Source organism: Dermacentor silvarum, chromosome 11, assembly GCF_013339745.2.
Source record: "Dermacentor silvarum isolate Dsil-2018 chromosome 11, BIME_Dsil_1.4, whole genome shotgun sequence".
Lineage (NCBI taxonomy): Eukaryota > Metazoa > Arthropoda > Arachnida > Ixodida > Ixodidae > Dermacentor > Dermacentor silvarum.
Window position 1 is genome coordinate 101,662,281 of NC_051164.1, and position 18,155 is coordinate 101,680,435.

Consider the following 18,155-nt stretch of genomic DNA (forward strand, 5'->3'; position numbering starts at 1 on the left):
AAAGCTAAGTTAACAACTTTTGTTTGGTCGTCACGGCGTTAATTGAACAAATAGTACGCCCTGATTTGGATCGAAATGGACGGCGTTGTGTGTTGCTCGCGAGCTAAACAAGTGACACAAATGCCGCAACGGTAAATCCAAAAGTTAGCTTGCGTACGTAACCCGCAAAGCTGTTCATAGCCTTCTACGAGTGCAAATTTAAGGTCATTACGGAGACTGCAGCACTAAAGATCGGTAATGACGGCTTTGCGGCGTGAATGAAAGTCCCATCACAGAATTTCCTGAAAACACATTGAAAGGATGATGAACTCAGGTCGTGCACAGGACGTCTTGCATCAGCACTCGGGGTGTGCACATCGCTGAAGGATGAATTTGGTGCGCGGTGGCAGTGCGAAAAGAAAGACGCGTCGTCCCTTTTAGAAGAGAACGGCAAGCAGTAGCTTCCATAACCGAAACTACTGCGCGTGTATGTCTCCAAGAGCAGTTTTACCGACACCGTCAACGGATACTTCTAGAACACATTAAGTGGAGAAGAACGAGTGCTTGGACAGTTCGATGGAAGCGCAGTTTGGGGAAAGAAAAATATTCTAAGGTAAAAGCAACCGCGTTTGGTGCCTCGATGCCGTGCGCGCATCGGCGAATTTTCGCGCGCCGAGTACATCCGCGAGCTGCTACTAGATGGCGAGAGCTGCACGTTGACCTCTGATGCAATCCGGGTTGCACAAGTCACCGTCCACGCCGGAAGCATTTTAACGGGACAGCGTTAAGGGCCCATTGACCTCCACTAAGAAGGCTGGGCGGCGCACCCCCTTTGTCCGCGGCGGGAGCTCGTGAAGCTACTGGAAGTTCCCCCGCATGTCCTGGAAGCCGGCGTCTGCTGCGGTTTTTAAGCATGAAAATGAAGTATTTCCGGGCTGGGGGCCGCTGTCCTCGTGATCGCACATTTTTGCTTTTTTTTTAATTTTCACATGCTCACTGTCCTTAGAGTAGCACAACATAGCATGCAGCAGCCACAAACACAAAGAAAGTTTGGCTGAATGCGCGTTTTAAGATAAAAAGACTCCCACACTAGAGTGACATATTTTCGAATTGTGCTTTTCTGCCAGTGAATTTTACGCTTGTTAACATGGTTTTGCAATGCGATATTTTTTCTTTACAAAATGGGTAGTCATCACATGTTTACGATGACGTACACTCGCGCGACAGTGTATGCCGTTTCATATTTGCGTACCGTTGAAAGGTTTCAGAAACGCCACCCTCCTATCCTGATGTGCACATATAAATGTAAGGCAAACATCGGAAAGTCGTCGCACAGTTGTACAGAGCAAAAACGTCTGCATTGTCGGGCCTTTTAGAATTACAACGCATTGAATATTTAATAAGCAGCAATCTTTAACGCAAAAGAGAAAACTGCCAACACTAGATTTATTTAAGGCGAACAGTGTAAAGAGATGCTCTTAAACGAACGAACGATCAGTGCACATTGCTCACAGATCTCAGTTGAGATAAATGGCACTGTCACCATGCGTTAAAAAAGATGAAGTGTACCAACAATATACAGTAAACTAAGTCATTTAGGAAACGCAACGACATTGAGGTCTATTTTATGGTGATCGATTAAAATATATCTACTTATCATGACAACCTTGACCAAACTGGAATTGGCACCGCAAGTCGTTGAATTGCTGATATACAACAACGGCTATGTTGGAACCTGAGCACTATGTTTGCCTATAGCTCAGGACAAGCCCCTTAAGTGCTGTTTAATAGTTACTCTTGACTTGCTGCTGATAATGAGGTGGGCATATGTTAAACCACCGAAGATCACTACACATTCGTATGAAACCGGACAACAATGACACAACAGAACAGTGCGTTTATTTATGTCACAGCCATGTATGGTTCGTGGTCGCTGCAAAGCCTGCTGCCTGGAGTTAGTTTCCATTTGTCCCCTTTGAGGTTAATCACCCATTGCTGGAAGATTTGCGGCTTCGAGCGCGGAAACCTGCATGACAAAGGTCAAACTGCTTTAACACGTCTCACTCGAGAAAGCGAAGCTGTTTCCTCGTAAAATGCGCAAAAATCAATGCAATTTCGGGGTACTTACGCGTGAAATGTCTTCCCTGAATACTTTTCTGGCCGGCTCGTGCAGTTTACCGCACAACAAGCTGGCATTTCTTCAAAAAAAAAAAAAAAATTACACCATCTTCCCGTAGGGGAACCCTGAGTAGTATGCGAAGCAGCCATGGGGTCGAGTCAAGTTCCCTTTAGTTTTCAGATCGGCCTGTCGCCTCTGCCGTTTCGTGGCAGCGGCTCGAGCCCTGTTCTCCGCGGCGCTGTCCACGGCGCTGACACGCGTTGACGCTGGCGCTGTCCGTGGCACTCATCGCGGCGTTGCGGGAGGAGAATGAGAGGACGAAGTGAATGATGATGAGTGGGCGAAGCACCGGGGGATCATTCGGGCAAAACGCCGGAAGCGTTCTCCGGAAGCCGGAAGCTGGCTTCCGGAACCGGAAGCGGAACCGGAAGTGGAACGGAACCGGAAGCGGTTCCGGCTTCCGGAAGCCGGAGCTTGGCGTACATATACTATACATATACATACAAGGAGAGGAGGGGGAGGAGGATGCGCATGCGCAGTGCGGGTGTGGACGCCGCACGGCGGATGGAGGGACGGACAGAGCCGCCGGCATGAAATGCTTCGCATTTAAAAAACGCTGTCCACCCGCAACAATCTACTGTCCGTGGCGCTCGCTTCCGGGCCAAGGGCATCGACTTCCGGCGGCTTCACGTGCGCGCGTGTGAAACGCCATCCAGCTTCCCCTAGTGGAGATCAGTGTAAGGGCCCCGTGTCACAGAAAATCCGGCGTCGGCGTCGATGTCGGCGTCCGTGGCGGAAAGAATCATCCCCAACCACCCCGACCGCGCAGGCCCTCCGCGAGGTGCAGTGTTTTGGTGAACAAAAATTGAATTTCTCAGTGAAATCTGTCAGAAAAATGGTAAAGTGCGGCTTAACCACTGCTTATTTATTTAATTAATTAATTAATTAAAGCAATACGTAAAGAAGTAATGTCGGATTGTAATTTGAATGTACGAGGAAACAATTCTGTTACGAGGAAACTCATTCACAAACCCCTTTTCCAGCATTTCTACCATACCGACACGACGCGCTCAGGTAATTTACTTGCAAAAATGCTATCTAGATGGCGCTCGCATCCCCGGCAGGTCACATTGGGACTTGCCTGCCTAATGCGTTTTGGACACGCGCGCGCATCGGTGCAATAGCAAACAACTAATAAAATAATAAAAAAAGGTGCTAGAGAGTTCAGATTTTAACACAAGACGACTTATGTTGCCCCTGGAAAAACGTCTTTCCGGGAATGAACTTCTGTTTAACAGTGAAGCCGACTTTAAGGGGATTTGTGTAAGCTTGGTCTTTGTAAGCTGGCTTTTCCACGTTCTGTGTTGCGGTGAAGCCCACTGAAACAAAAATGCGATGCGAACGGGGCCCGATAACGCTGTCGCGTTCCACTCTTAAAGGCCACGCTTAAGCGTCCTCCAATTTTTGACCAGTGTTGGACACCTTCCTATAAAGCAGGAACGATAGATCGTTCCTTCCCAACCTTGAAACGAGTTCCCGTTACAAGTTACTTTAATGCGAAAGGAACGCGTTACAGTTACACTTCAAACATTGGAACGGGTCGTTACATTAACGTTACATTTGATCTTAAAAAATTAAAATAAAGTGTCGGATAATCCTGAGGCGAAATAAAGTGAGCAATTTAAAACTCACATCGAACTACGTATATTATATGAATTTGAACATCGCCGGTTGCAGATTATGTGGCGATAAAAACAATCCAAAGAAACGCTCCTAGACGAATTTTTTCAGGGAGCACCGCACATACTGGAGACATGTCTAACTGCAACTTTGCTGCTCGTCTATTACAAGTGCAACACATATCGCACTTTCCACTTCGTCTTCAAATGCGCAGTCAGGATACTGCGCTTCAGATGTGCAAATAGAAAGTTGCTCACATGCACCAATATCCTCCTGAGACCCGAACAGAACAACGGGACATAATCGCCTCTTCAAGTTGGTTTTTATTGTGTGTACTGTTATGTTATGAACTTGAAAAACAATTTTTAAAATTTGTATATACCAGGGGTACATGCCAGAAATGACGTATCTCCATCATCTCGTCATGTTAGCTGTGGTAAAAACTGCATTTAATCGTTTAAACACTGAGAAGATGGAACTACGTGTAGTATATTGCGATGTTGTTGCCGCGTCCGGTATTTCACGCCATCCTTCTCCTAAAGTTACATTCACCATATATGTAGAGCAAACGCGCCTTCTTCCGACGCGCGAGAGGCCGTGGGGGAGGGGGAGGGAAGGGATGCGACGTTTAGCTGCGGCACGAAGTGCCTATTTATATCAGAGGCTCCGGCAACAGTCACCAACGCCGTACGCATTTTGAGCGAACGCGGGCAAAACATGTCCAAGTTTATACAGCTGATAAAGCTAATATCATTACTCCGTATAGCTCTCTACAAGTTTGCTATCGCAATTGATGCTTCGCCTTTCAGGTGAAACTGCGACAACTTTTTTTCACGCAATCTCGGTGACTTAGAAACACGCCTCGAGGTTGCTTTGGGCTGTTTGGGACGGCACAGAGGTCTAGACTAATTTATTGCCAAATTTATAGAAAGTGGATAACAAGCATATGAGTAAACCACTTCTTTACAGTTACACGTGCACCGTACATCATACCCAGAATGAATATTTTGCGTAATTACTTCCGAGTGAATTTCGAAAAAAGGTTGAAGGCAATGTGCAACGTATTGTACAATGGGTTTAGGAGGATATAATTAAATGTCTTGCACAAGAAACCACGTCGACAAGAACAATACATAGGCGTTTAATGAATGCTGATTCAATAATGCAGTATCAGTGAAAAAGAAAAACGTCCAGAATACATATTCGAAATTTAGTAAAGACCCTTGTTTGAACTCCACAAGTGTTGCATCTCCAAGTTGGTGTCCGACAGGCCGGCATGGAGGAAAGAAACTACAGGAGGGATCGCGTCACGGTACAATCTTGAAGCCAAGTCATTAAAAAAAAATCTAACGGGAGAACTCACGAAAGGAAATGCACCATAGTCACGTGACAGGCAAGCGGTAGTTATTTGCGCCTGACGCGGTCGCCCATCCGCCCTGCATGATGTTCTGCGTACGTGCGTGCGTTTGTTGAAAGCTTTGGAACGTTTACAGAAGGAACGGCGTTCCCTCCGCCGTTCCTTCGTAAATCTAACGAGTTACAGTTACCGTTCCTCCGTTCCTCCCAAAAGGAACTAGTTCAAGGAACGCCGTTGCGTACAACACTGATTTTGACCAAAAGGTTTGGTCGTGCACCCCTTTAAAATTGGGAAGAGTGTGGCCCTTACACTACTCTGTACGGTATCAAACCAAATACCTGCGTAGGAGAGGGGGATCGTGTATCAATGGCACAACGAGGAGAGACGCGAAGCAGTGGGTAGCGGCGTCAGCGTCAGATGGTGTAGTTGTTATTTCAATCAGGTATTAGGCAAAATGAAAAGACAGTTCTTGCACCAGCACCTGCATCACTCGCGAACACGGTATCCAAATCGTGTTCGTCACTCCCCCAGATATGTTCTGATGACGTCACGGGAGCACCGCTTGGTTGCAACGGAATGCTGCACATGTGCTCATTCCCGCAGCATGTGTGATTGCTTATGTTCACACAACGTATCACTGACTTTGACGGTCATTTATTTTGGTTTCTGCGCAATTTATTATTGCGATGGACATTTCAAGCGGATTTATACCGTCGGCATCGCCGTCACCGTCGCCGTGAGGTTCCGTATAAAGTCCAAGGGCGATAAAATCGTCGCCGCGCGCCGTATGTGCGAGTGAAAGCGCGCGGGGACGCGCGCTATCACGGAGAGCGCACGCACGGCGGAGAGCAACGCGACTTCCGTCGCGCGAAAGGCCGTGGGGGTATGGGAGGGAGGCAGGGAGGGGGGGGGCGACGCTGTGCTGCGGCACTAAGTGCGTATCTTGCAACCGGGCGCAAGGGGAACTGGCCACTCAATCTCCCACGCGAAAGCAGGAAAGCGGGAAGGCAGCGCGGGAGGGAGGGGGGGGGGCAGCTTTTATTCTGCCAACAACTTCGCTTGTACTTTGCGCCGGTGCGGGCTGTCGCGCGCACCGTATCTTGAAAGCGATCTCCACACGGCTCTGACCTTTGTATGCGCTGTGCTTTCGCCGCTCAGTTTCCGTTGAAGCGATAGACCGCACGGCGGCTGCACTTGCTGCCAGCATTTTGACAGTGGTTGTCTGCGGTCATCGAGTGTGATCTATTCATGTTTGCTTGTGCGCGCTTACATCACACTTGTTAATTCAGTTAGTAAGCGAATGCGCCCAAGTTTATGCTGCCGATAAAACTACTATCCCTACTCCGAATAGCTGTCTACTAATTTACTACCGCAATTCATGCTTCGCCTTTCGGGCGAAACTGCGACATTTATTTTCTTTGCAACTACACTATGAGAAATCAACTGTCTATTGAAATCTAGAATCAGTTAGGGAAGTGAAATAAACTTTCAAACAGTTAATACCCGAAAACTACATATATATTTTCGCACTCGTCATGTTATCATGACAAGTGCGAAACTCTACTTGTAGGTCCACAAACTCCGATGAACGGGTTCGTGTGGTGCACCCAATATTTCCCTGCAATTGGCCTTCAATGCAGCGTGAAAGGTAGGATAACGCGGGTATGTGGATACAGTCACGATGGTGTAACCAACCAACCAACCAACCAACCAACCAACATTGCAGCGTGTACAGCAGGCATGGGATCGTTCGCTGCACCTGAGCGGGTTGGCTGGGCAGTCTGTCTTCTCAATGTCCCCAAGAACTTACCGTGTACACTCTTCTGCGGTACACAACTTCTGCACACAACTGCGGTCAAAAATTAATACAAGGCTTTCGAAACAACATTGGAAACCACGGAGGGGGTGATCGTCACCCGCTCCGTGGCTATGGCATGGAGCTAGACTCGTTTCGAGGCAGCGTAGCCGTGTACGCTAAAGCGGTGTAAGGATACTCGTCATAGTTCGCTTGAATATTCGGTGGTTGCTGTGTACACGTGATGTAAGCATGCCACAAAGTACATACTTTCAATGACTCCAGATGCAACCGACAAAACACACAAGGCAAATCCTTGAGCGCAAGCTGAGCATCACGTTGTGGCTCTTGCAATATAACTCTTATCTGACAGTCGGTTTGTTTCTTCTGTAGACCCTTACAATTTTTTAGAACGTACAGAAAGATAACAAGGCTGTAGAAATTCTGTACGCTCATTGTAGACAATAATCTATACACTGTCTATAGACAATTTTTGTTGAATTTTATGCACATTCTAAATTATTTTGTGTAAGGGTACAGGGGATTGTTGAGGCATCTACAATCATACGTTGCATGGTGAAGCGGCCATCCCGCCTCTACATGCTGTCATTCACAACAAGGTTTATTGTATGCCACTCCTATCTCTGGGGTGCAGGTTGTGGAGAGTTAGTTGCATCCTGGTACGTTTATTTGCCTTAGTCGTAGGGCGAACAAGGGACGTTCCAGGGTGGGGCCAAAGTTACGACAGGTGGACTTGTCTCCATCAGGGGAACAACCACAAATTTCGTAGCCAGTTTTTATACAGCCCACTGTTCGCCACAGTGGCTATGGCTCGATAGAAGAAGAGCAAATGTGAAGCTGAATTATACTAGGGAGATAAGAAGGAACCTAATAACGAAACAGCCCATATCGTAACCTGGATGAGGGAAATAAATAAAGACGACGTTTTCCGACAACTCCGCATCGACATTAATAACCGCAAATTAGGTTCTAGTGAAACGTGAGACAATAGCGAATATCTTATTCAGAAGCATCAATCACGCAGTCCGCGTAGCGCTTCACGGTGCTCAATAATAAACGAGCAGGAAGTTTCTATCTTCTCTTCCTGTCTTTATTATCGTAAAGTGCCTGCGTTATCATTTCGTCGTTATCGCAATCATCGTAGAGTGATCGTCATTGATTCATGCTCTTAGCGTCATCGTCACGCCGTCATATTGCATTCGTCATTGTATCGGCATCCCGCGCATGCGTGGATGTATCCCTATCGTGATACCGTTTTCTTCGTTCCACCAATGTTATTCTAGCTTCGTCATTCGATTGACGTCATGCCAGCGTCGTCATTAACTTTTCGGCATACTTGGAAAAGATTAAGGTGTGATGTGCTCTAAAGCGTTGACCTTTCTTGACTGAATAATCGTGAATACTCGTTTTCTCCCCATTTTCATGTGATATACGAGGCGTCTGTGGAGTCCTCACTGAAATAAGCGAGTCACCCCACTAATATTTCGTGGAAATAAGAGGCATGTTATTTATTTATTTATTTATTTATTTATTTATTTATTTATTTATTTATTTATTTATTTATTTATTTATTTATTTATTTATTTATTTATTTATTTATTTATTTATTTATTTATTTATTTATTTATTAGCAATCTGAGGGTATTTCACGCACATTCCGCCTGCCTGCCTGCAACTAAACTAAACTAAATAACCGTTCTCTTGCCTACCTGGGTAGTACGCGGCCGAAAGGGTAGCGCATGGCTGCTTTGCTGAGGTCACATAGGGTTCGAAACCAACCATCGGACCAACTTGGGCCCTCTTTCCCACCTACATTCGTCACTGTAGATGCGAGACTACGTAGGTATCGCTGTTGGAAGAAACCATTGGACGCCGACCTGGAGCACTAGGCATGTGCCATTCGGTCAGTGTCCAATGAACCTCTTGGATGGAGACATGTGTCACTGAGTATGTCCGTGCAGGTGTGTTCCGTTCTCCAATGAACGTCTTTGACGGCAACTTGGGTAACTGGGAATGTGGCTCTATGCAATGACGAAACAAATTCATTAAATTTCTCCGATGCTCAGCGGAATCAAACCACCGTCGCAAGAGCTCCTCACGGACAGCAGTCCAACGCATTAGTAGACTGCGCCCCAAATTAATGCACTGGGTACGTGCCGCTTTTTAATGACTTCCTTCTCAGTGTTCACAGGCACCGGCACGCCCATGCCTTTTGGATGCCACTATGGCTTAGCGGCTATGGTATGGTGCTGCTAAGCACGAGGTCGCGGGATCGAATCCCGGCCGCGGCGGCCGCATTTCGATGGGGGCGAAATGCAAAAACGCCCGTGCCCCGTGCAATGGGGGGTACATTAAAGATCCCCGGGTGGTCAAAATTAATCCGGAGTCCTGCACTACGGCGTGCCTTATAATGAAATTGTGGTTTTGGCACGTAAAACCACAGAATTGATTCATTCAAGGTTATTCCAGTCCTTGGATGTCTGGATGAAGAATGAGGAATCATGGGCTTGAAGTGAACAGCACGGGCTTGAAGTAGGCGTATGTTCGTGTCGTGGTTGGTGCAGCTTTAGTGGCGGTAGGCTGGTACGATGATATCAGCTCGAGGTGGTATGTGAAAGAATTTGCGGAACACAGAACCACGGGTGACTTGGCGGCGTGATGGAAGTTCGGGGAGGTTGTCTTGTGATGTAAATTTCGATGAGCTAGAGGTGTAATAATATTCAGAAAAAGAAATCAGTCGCACTGCGCAGCTTTGCATGGATTGATGCATAGTAATATAGTTACGTTGGTAAGTATCCGAAAGTGATCATGCGTACTCGAGTTTAGGCATGACTAGGGAGCAGCAAGTTGGAAGTTTGACAGATTAGGCCGCTAGTCGGATATTAGGCGAGGGAAGCCAAGAACACGTGCAGCTGCATTTGCTATGTTATTTTGCCTATGTGCGTGGTTAGATCGGGGGACAGATTAATATTAAATACTTGTAGGCGCTAACCGAGGAGATCACAGAGCCAGATATTACGTATTCGTGAGTAGAATACGACGGCTTGAGATGAAAAGTAAGAAGGAAGTTTTTTTAGCGTTCAAAGATGTTACCCACTTGCAGCAGCAAGGTTCGTTGAGTCTGAGGTCAGACTGATGAGTACATCCTCATTATTGATAATAGGGCGGCATAGTACGCAACCATTTGCAAATAGCTGATTCGCCAAAGAAATGTTAAGACATCTTTAATATGGATAAGAAAGAGTAGGCGACCGAAAGCCGTCCGCCTGAGGAACACCGGAGATGACGGGTGCTCAATGATTGGCATCAGCCAACTGTTGGCGGTTGCTCAGAAAGTTGCGTGTAGGGGCACGTTAAGGATGATGTGCACGCAAGGTTCACACTTTCTGGTTCAATTACGGTGCACAATTAAGTCCTCTGTTCTCGAAGAGCTATAACAGCCACCGCGACCAAATTTGGTGAAAATGAAATAGCTGGAGATGGAAGTGAGGGCGTGATTATTAGCCGATGACTGACTGCGTACTCGAAAGAAAAACCCGTCCAATACACGCGTGTTCTAATCTGACCTCAACAGCAATTTTTCTTATGTGATACTTGGCTAATGAAGCAAAGTACCAATAAACTTAAATCAGTTAGAACAAAATGATCTTCTATCGCTTCCCATTCCCATTCTGTTATGTCCGTGGTAGCCGTAATAAAGGGCATTCGGAACTTGGAACGGAGTTTATTCAAAGCGACTTGCTCGCAGCGCGGTCCGAAGCCGTCTCTCGTTGCTCTTTGTTTCGCGTCTGCTCTTGCGTCTCTCGGGAGCCGCCGACGGGGAGAGAGAGTCAGGAGTTGGAGAGAGGGTGCCGCGCTGGCGCAACGCGTGTTACGTTCGGAAGAAGGAGATCTCGTAGACATAGCACATTCTTGCATATTAATGGTCCCCTCCTGACTCCAGTGACTTTGTAGAAGTGCCTAGGCATTCACATCACTACTGATGTTTCTTTGTATGCGCATGTTGAACACATTATAGTATAGAAACATCAATCGAATGCTTGGCTCTCTCCGCAGCAACATTTTCCGTGCTCTAGTATCCTTCAAACTGCTTCTATACAACGCCTACAGTTCGATTGAAAGTGGCATGTGCCTCGACTGTCTGCGACCCCGACATTCTGAGTTCCTAATCAAGTCACTTGAATCCCTTCAGAACCATTCTGCGTGCTTCATTCTTTCAAATTTTCACGTTACGTATATCACATTTTTTGTTCAGTGAGCCATTAGCCCATCCTGACCTCTCTGAGCGACGACGTGTGTCAGTGCGTAATTCACGAACTTTATTTATTTAATGAAAATATAAATCTGTACAATTTTGCCGTCCTCGTAGGTCACCGCCTCTAATTCGGTGTGGCGAACTGCCGCACTAAGCGTTGCTAAGAATCCTTTGGGCCAAATGTATGAGTCGACTGGAGTCACCTGCCTACCTCCGTGAACCTGCATCCTTCAACTGTGCAGTTCACACTTGTAACGAAATGTGCAGTTTTTGTCGTAACGGTGCAGCCGCAGTTTTCTGCGACAGCCAGGCTGATGGCAGACTTTTTGAGGATGTTTCCTTGGTGTGCCATTTGTTCTAACTCCCTCGGAAATAAAGAGAACTGTCATGCTCGCCATCATCTTGTCAGTATTGTCAGGAGCACCAAGGGGCCCAAACAATACATTTGGTGAAGTGTAGCGCATATTTTTTTATAAAAGACCAAGTGCTGGCACAATTTCTACTTTTTTTTTTACTCTTCCGCTTCTAACTGATCGGCCTGTGGATCTGAGAGTCATTGAGTAATTGCCTTACTAACAAAATAAATAAATAAATCTTAAAATGAAGCAAATGCCTGACTTTATATAGATGACCCCTTGCATGAACGTCCTGAAGTGAACGTGGGCTCTTGGGCCCGTTCAGGCTAGGCGTCGTCTAGATGAAGCGAAGCGTGGGCTTCAATTTAAAGCGCATTTCTCAATACGCCCTCACTTTCAGTGAGTAATTTCACTCACCCTGAACTTTCAGGAAGGATCAATTTTGTCCGTTTATATAGTCAGAGGGAAGTCTGACCATATTGATTACATTGTAATGAGTATAAACCAACTAGCCTAGCAGCAAGTAGTGATATTGAAGCTCTTTAGGAGGATATCCTGATGGACAACCTGAAGCGGCAAATCTCAGAAGAATTCGATAACTGAGAAATACAATTTTCAACGTCATGCTCGCCACATTGATTGCTCGCGTTAATGCCTCAGTTGCAGCTGGGCGCTTAAGTGATCATTCCGTATTCAGCAAATGATGATGATGCTAATCTGCTGTACCACGTATGAACTTAGGAGAATCACTACTTCGTATTTCTGCTTCTTATACCATATGTCACATTCCGTACCTTTCTTTGGGATGCAGCGCACTACAGACAAGGACACCAGAGTGCGAGAACAAGAGCGCATACGCTGATCGACACGGCGAAGACACGCAGTTCATCGCAGCCGTGACAGATGGCGCCACCATTCCGTGGGAGTCGAATTCACGTGTTTCGAGTGACGTCACCGCAGAGGACACCTGCTTCAGATTTACTGTGGACCTAACCGGTAAGAAATGCCCGCCAACTTTGCATCAAACTTATATCATTGCAAATCCTACATCTAAGGAAAATTTGAGCGCGGACTGTTTATTGGGATGAGCGCTCCTATTTTGCAACACCCAATGTACGTTGAGCAGTGCCAGTCGCAAAAAAAAAAAAAAAGTGCATTCACTGACAGTTTTGTCGTTGCAAAGATATCGAGATGTTCTATAAGCGGAGGCAGTATGCAGGTATTTTTTACGTCTATATTGATAGCTGGCTAGAAGAGTGCACTAACATGACAGGTATAAATAAATGTTTGTGTTTACAATGCTAGATAGATTAAAAGCGTGTTTTTTTTTTCTAAAAAGGGCGCTGTAGAAGGACAAGTTTAAATCTGTAACGATAGCATGGAAAGTAGAAAGCGCATAGAAGAGGCAGTTAATAAACTGTTTTTGCGTATATAGTAATCGCGATACAAGTGCTGCAAATCCTTAAGTTGCGCTCCGAAAAAAAAAAAGGTCGAAGAAAAAAAAAGGCGTTATTGGTTTCGTGAACGAAATGAAACAGGCTCGGAATGTTCTGCAGACCGATGTGATCAGTGCAAATGAAATGAAATCAGACACAAGTACATATCGTAAGACTCGCTGTTGTCGAAGCAAGGCCGTGTTATAGCGGCGGTGTACAACGAGAATTACAAGGCATACGAAAGCTGGGCTGAAAGTCTTAGCAAGGAAAATGTCCGGCTGCTAGAAGTGCATGCACAGTTCGAGGACACAATGCAAAGTGCAAGGCGTTTGTTCTGTGGTGCTGCTGATTGCCATTCAGAATCTTGCTTCTCCATGCAGCCTCTGACGATTCAGAGTTTTCTATTTGCAAAGGAATGAATCGAAGAAGCGCAGACGAGGTGTGCACATACCAGACGTGCATATGGAGGCCAGTTGTAAAATTTGAAGGCCAGTGTTGCGCTGAAGAGTCCTGAACATAGCCGCACGACTTGCAGGGTTTTCGACAATGCACCTCGGGGAAAATGGCGGATGAGGGACAGTGTTGTCAGATAACTATGCATGCGTGGGTGATTTATGCGTGATGAAATTTATGTTGGCGGAATACTGAACATGTCTGCCACTGCCAAGCTCAAGACAGGACACCTTTCTGGGTGATGAAAGAGATGGGAGCGACAACTTGTTTTTCATAAATGTTACGCTGGATGAATGCTTTTAGCTCCCAGTCAGAATTTGGTAATACCTACCGTACGTACTGCAACCCATTTTTATTCTGTAAATTCCGCTGTCAGCATCATGGTACTCCATAAGTAATTGCCCTAGATAAACGTGCTCCTGCACAGACTCTAGACTCTGACTGGCGATCATGAATTCTCGTTCTTTGCCAGGCTATTTAATATTACCTTTTCTTGTACATATTAATCTTCAATCCTACTCTTGCACTTCCTCGGTTAAGGTCCTCAATCACTTGTTGCAATTCATCCCCAGTGTTGCTGAACAGGACAATGTCAGCTTCAAACCGAAGGTTGTAGACGTATTAGCCGCTGATCCTCACTCCTTAACGTTGCCAGTCTAATAGCCTGAATACTTCTAAGCATATACAGTGAATAGAATTGGGGAGATTGTGTCTCATTGCCTGACGCCTTTCTGGATAAGTAATCTTCTACTTTTCTTGTGGAGAAGTAAGGTAGCTGTGGAAATTTAGCAGATATTTCCCAAGATATTCACGTATGCCTCCTTTACTCCTTGATTACGCAATGACTCTATTACTGCTGGTACCTCTATTGAATCGAACGCCGTTTCATAATCAATGAAAGCCATAAAGAGAGGTTGACTGTGCTCCGCAGATTTTTCAGTTAGCTGAAGTTAGCTGATTGATGATATGGAGGTGATTCATCGTAGAATATCCCTTCCTGAAGGCAGCGTGTTCCTTTGGTTGATAGAAGTCAAGCGTGGTACTTTTTCCTTTGGCAATTTTTTGTGAATATTTTATAGCATACTAAAACCAAGCTAATGGGCTTATAATTCTTCAATCCTTTAAAGTTTTATGGATTAGTATAATTTTGGCATTCTTCCGGCTCTTTGGTACAGTTGAAGTCGTGAGACATCGCATATAAAGGGCCGCAAGTTATACCAGCATAATATTTAATCCATGTTTGATCAAATTGCCTGTTATTCCACCTTCTCCTGCCGCTTTCCCCCAGGACATGTCTTGCAGTGCCCTTATAGCTTTTTCCCTAGTTATGGAAGGCGCTTCTGTATCCTGTTCATACCGACTTGCAATGAAGCTTGCGTGGTTACTGTGGGTATTGTCCGTATAGGAGTTCTCCTGGTGCATTTACTAAATCAACGAAATTGCTGATGGCATTACCCTGCTTATCTTTCACGGCATGCACCTTGTCCTGTCCAATGCCAAGCATTATTCTCACAGATTTTTGAATATCGTTTATTTTCTTCTTGTTTATCACATTTGATAGTTCAGCTAATTCTATCTGATCGCTTGAGAATTTCATGTTTTGTCATTTCATTATTGGGTGCTTCCTTACTTGGTAAAGCTTACCTACTGGTTGCCTTGGTGACTTACCTCCAATTTCAATTGCTGCTTCTGAAATCAGCCTAGATATTATCATCTTCCTGTTCCTTCATGGCTGTAGGTGAGCACGAAGAAAGCAAGATAAGGCTTGGGGCCGCCTTCGTGACTCACCTACCACAGAAAATCTCATAAACTTTAAAGGGCCCCTAAACCACCCAAAGGTCGAAGTTTAGTTGTGGTGTTGCAGCTGTGCACTAGTCTACAATGAACTCGTAGACGCAAGAATTTTCGAAATTGTGCCGTAATAGCGGTGTTACACGCGTTTGATGATCGAAACACGGTCCTCGCTCGTTTCGCTCTTACTTTCACTACGCGCCGTTGGTCGGCTGGTCTCACCTCCTCCCCGAGTACTCCTCCCAAAGTCACGTCCACGCTAGCGGGAAACACACTGACGGCGAAGCCGGCCTCCAGTGACGTAGAACGTCTGCCGTGAGAGAGGTGTCCGAAGTAGACAGCAGTTCGGCTGGCGCACTGCCCGCCGTACGACTCACGGGCCAGTCGACGACCGCCAAACTGCGCGCCTCCTCCACCGGCGACGCAGACATTGGCTACAGCTTCTGTTCCAAGCAAAATAATTTCCGCTCGGTAAAGGGATGCTTAAATTGTACATTTTATGAAAAACGATATCTACGGTCAAACGTTAAACACAAACGAGAGCTCCGATACTTGTCGAGCTCAGCTGCAGTGCACGGCTACCGACGGCAGACGATCGGCTCGGCTGTGCTCGCATCGCAGCCGACGGCGCCCCTAATATCAGGCGTATTTTCTTCTTTGCGTAGAATTATTGCGAAGAGCGACAACAACGGTAAGAAAATATTGTGGCTTGTGAGCGTTGGCGATTCATACCGAAGCGCCGTCCGATTTAGCTTTGAAGTGAACCGTATAGAAGGCCTAGCGACGATATCGGCGCCTTCGAGCGATCAGCTGGCGGTGAGGCTGCCGCACTAATGGGTCCCGGTATCATACTCTCTACGGCAAGGAAAGACCGCCGTCGAATGGCGGCCCGCGAATGGCAAACGGCACGCGGCGAGTTACCGTGCTGGTAACGTGGACGGGCCTTAGCCGCGACTCAGCTACTTTCTCGGCTACCCGCTAATGCTGCCGTGCCGCCCAAGCTCATGCGAAGCGTGCCGCTATGGACCCTGTGTTGCGCTCACGTCTAGAAACGTCAACATCGTCGCACTCTGTTCGCGCAGCTAATCAGACCGCTAAGCACGACTGTGTTGGAACTGCGAGCTATTTGGCACTTGCGTTGCGGGCTGTAATTACCGATTCGCAAGTGCTCACAAGCGAGCAACACGACGGGGAATATAACCCGAAAACAAGCAAACCAATTTTAAATTACGCGCCGGCACACTCCAAACTAGAGAAAAGAGGCATTGCTACGACATGTTTCGGATCCGCACTTAGAAAGTCTTGCCACCACCTCGCTAATACCAGCTTTTCGCTACAGGTAAAGCGTCTAGAGAAGGCCGGCTTTCCAAAGTCTGTTGTATCAGTCTGTGAAGGGATTGTAAAGAAAATAAAAAAAGGGGGAATCACCCCAGCAGCTGATCGAAACGGGAAGATAGCTTGCAGTCATTCCTTCTGTACATCAGATGGGGCATGGGTTAAAAAAGGTAGCCATGAAATATGGCGTTAAAGTTGTTTTTTTCTGCTAAGAACTCGTTAAACAAGATTTGCCCTCGTGTTAATAGACCTAAGCAGGCTTCCAAGGCCATTTGCCGTATCAAGCACACAGAACAGCCCATGGCATGCGCAGTGGGAGTTGTATACGTCATTCCACTTTCCTGCGGCAAAAAATCTAAAACTCTCTATTATGGGCAGACGGGACGTTGCATCAACATTCGCCTCAGGGAGCACCAAGCCGCTATCAGAAATTCAAACAGTTCAAATCTGGCCGCACATTGTAGAATTTGCCCATGCAAACCAGTGTTTGAAAAAGCTGAAATACTGTATAAAAATAGAAACCAAATCAACCACGAGATTGTAGAAGCCTACTACATGCATGGTAACTCAGGCGCATGTGTCAGCCAGACTTGTATCTCTCCGCATGATAAATAAACTCAGTTTTTGGATGGCAAGATAGGCTGAGAACCATTCGCCACTTGTACGCGTCACATGATCACATTTTGTGTATATATATATTCACTTGTTCGAAAATAATAAGTCAGTTGTCAGTCAGCGCTCGTATTGTCTCTTCCTTTGTCATTCGTCTGGGTAGCGCTGCCCACCCTTATAAGAACGCGACGGGGAAGAGCAGGGAGCGCGCGTACCTGCTAACAGACTAACCGGAAGTCGTAGGTTCTTGCTCGACCAATCGACATCAACATGCCAAAAGGGAAAGCCGTCAAAAATACATATCAGACATAAACTCTTACACAGATGAAAGCAAAGCGCGGAACCGAGTTAACAAATTAAAGGACCGGCAAACCAATCCTCGACAATTAGTAAACACCCAGGGAACCACTCTTGAAGACCAGGCTGATTCTATAGGTGCCCAGTTCGAGTACATTTCTAGTTCGGCACATTACAGAGATACATTTGTATACGGTACCAGCGGCAAGCAGAGCGGTTGCCCCTAGATCGGAACATAAGAAAGAATGAAGTTAACAAACGTCCATTTACCATGGCGGAGTTTCAGGCCTTAGTGAGTTGTAATAAGTCAGCGCCAGGAAGAGACACACTAGCTTACGGCATGATCAAACACTTACGCCCTGAAACCCACAAAACACTTCTGTCGCTTTTTAACTCCATATTCTGTGGTGGGTACATCCCGGCTGTCTGGAAAGAGGCAATAATTCCTATTCTCAATAAAGGCAAGGACCCAACTTCGGCGAGCAGTTATAGGCCTATAGCCCTATGTGATGAGCAGGTTCTTTTGTCTAATATTTTCTGGCGGTTCTCTGAGGCGAAGCCTCCCAGAACCCAATCGAGGACAAAGCCGTTGGTTGGGAAACACACACACAAACTTTTAATAAAACTAAAAGGAAAAGAAAACCATAAACCAAACACACAACGATAACA

General features: G+C 46.2%; 1 protein-coding gene across 3 annotated transcripts in view; it reads left to right on the plus strand.

Annotated features, from left to right (window-relative positions):
* Positions 1-18,155, plus strand: part of LOC119433221 (uncharacterized) — a 155,571-nt gene that overhangs the window by 22,445 nt on the left and 114,971 nt on the right. For all 3 annotated transcript variants that reach the window (XM_049658934.1, XM_049658935.1, XM_049658933.1), the window contains exon 3: positions 12,374-12,558. The gene's annotated coding sequence lies outside the window, so the exon portion shown is untranslated. The remainder of the gene's footprint in view (positions 1-12,373; positions 12,559-18,155) is intronic.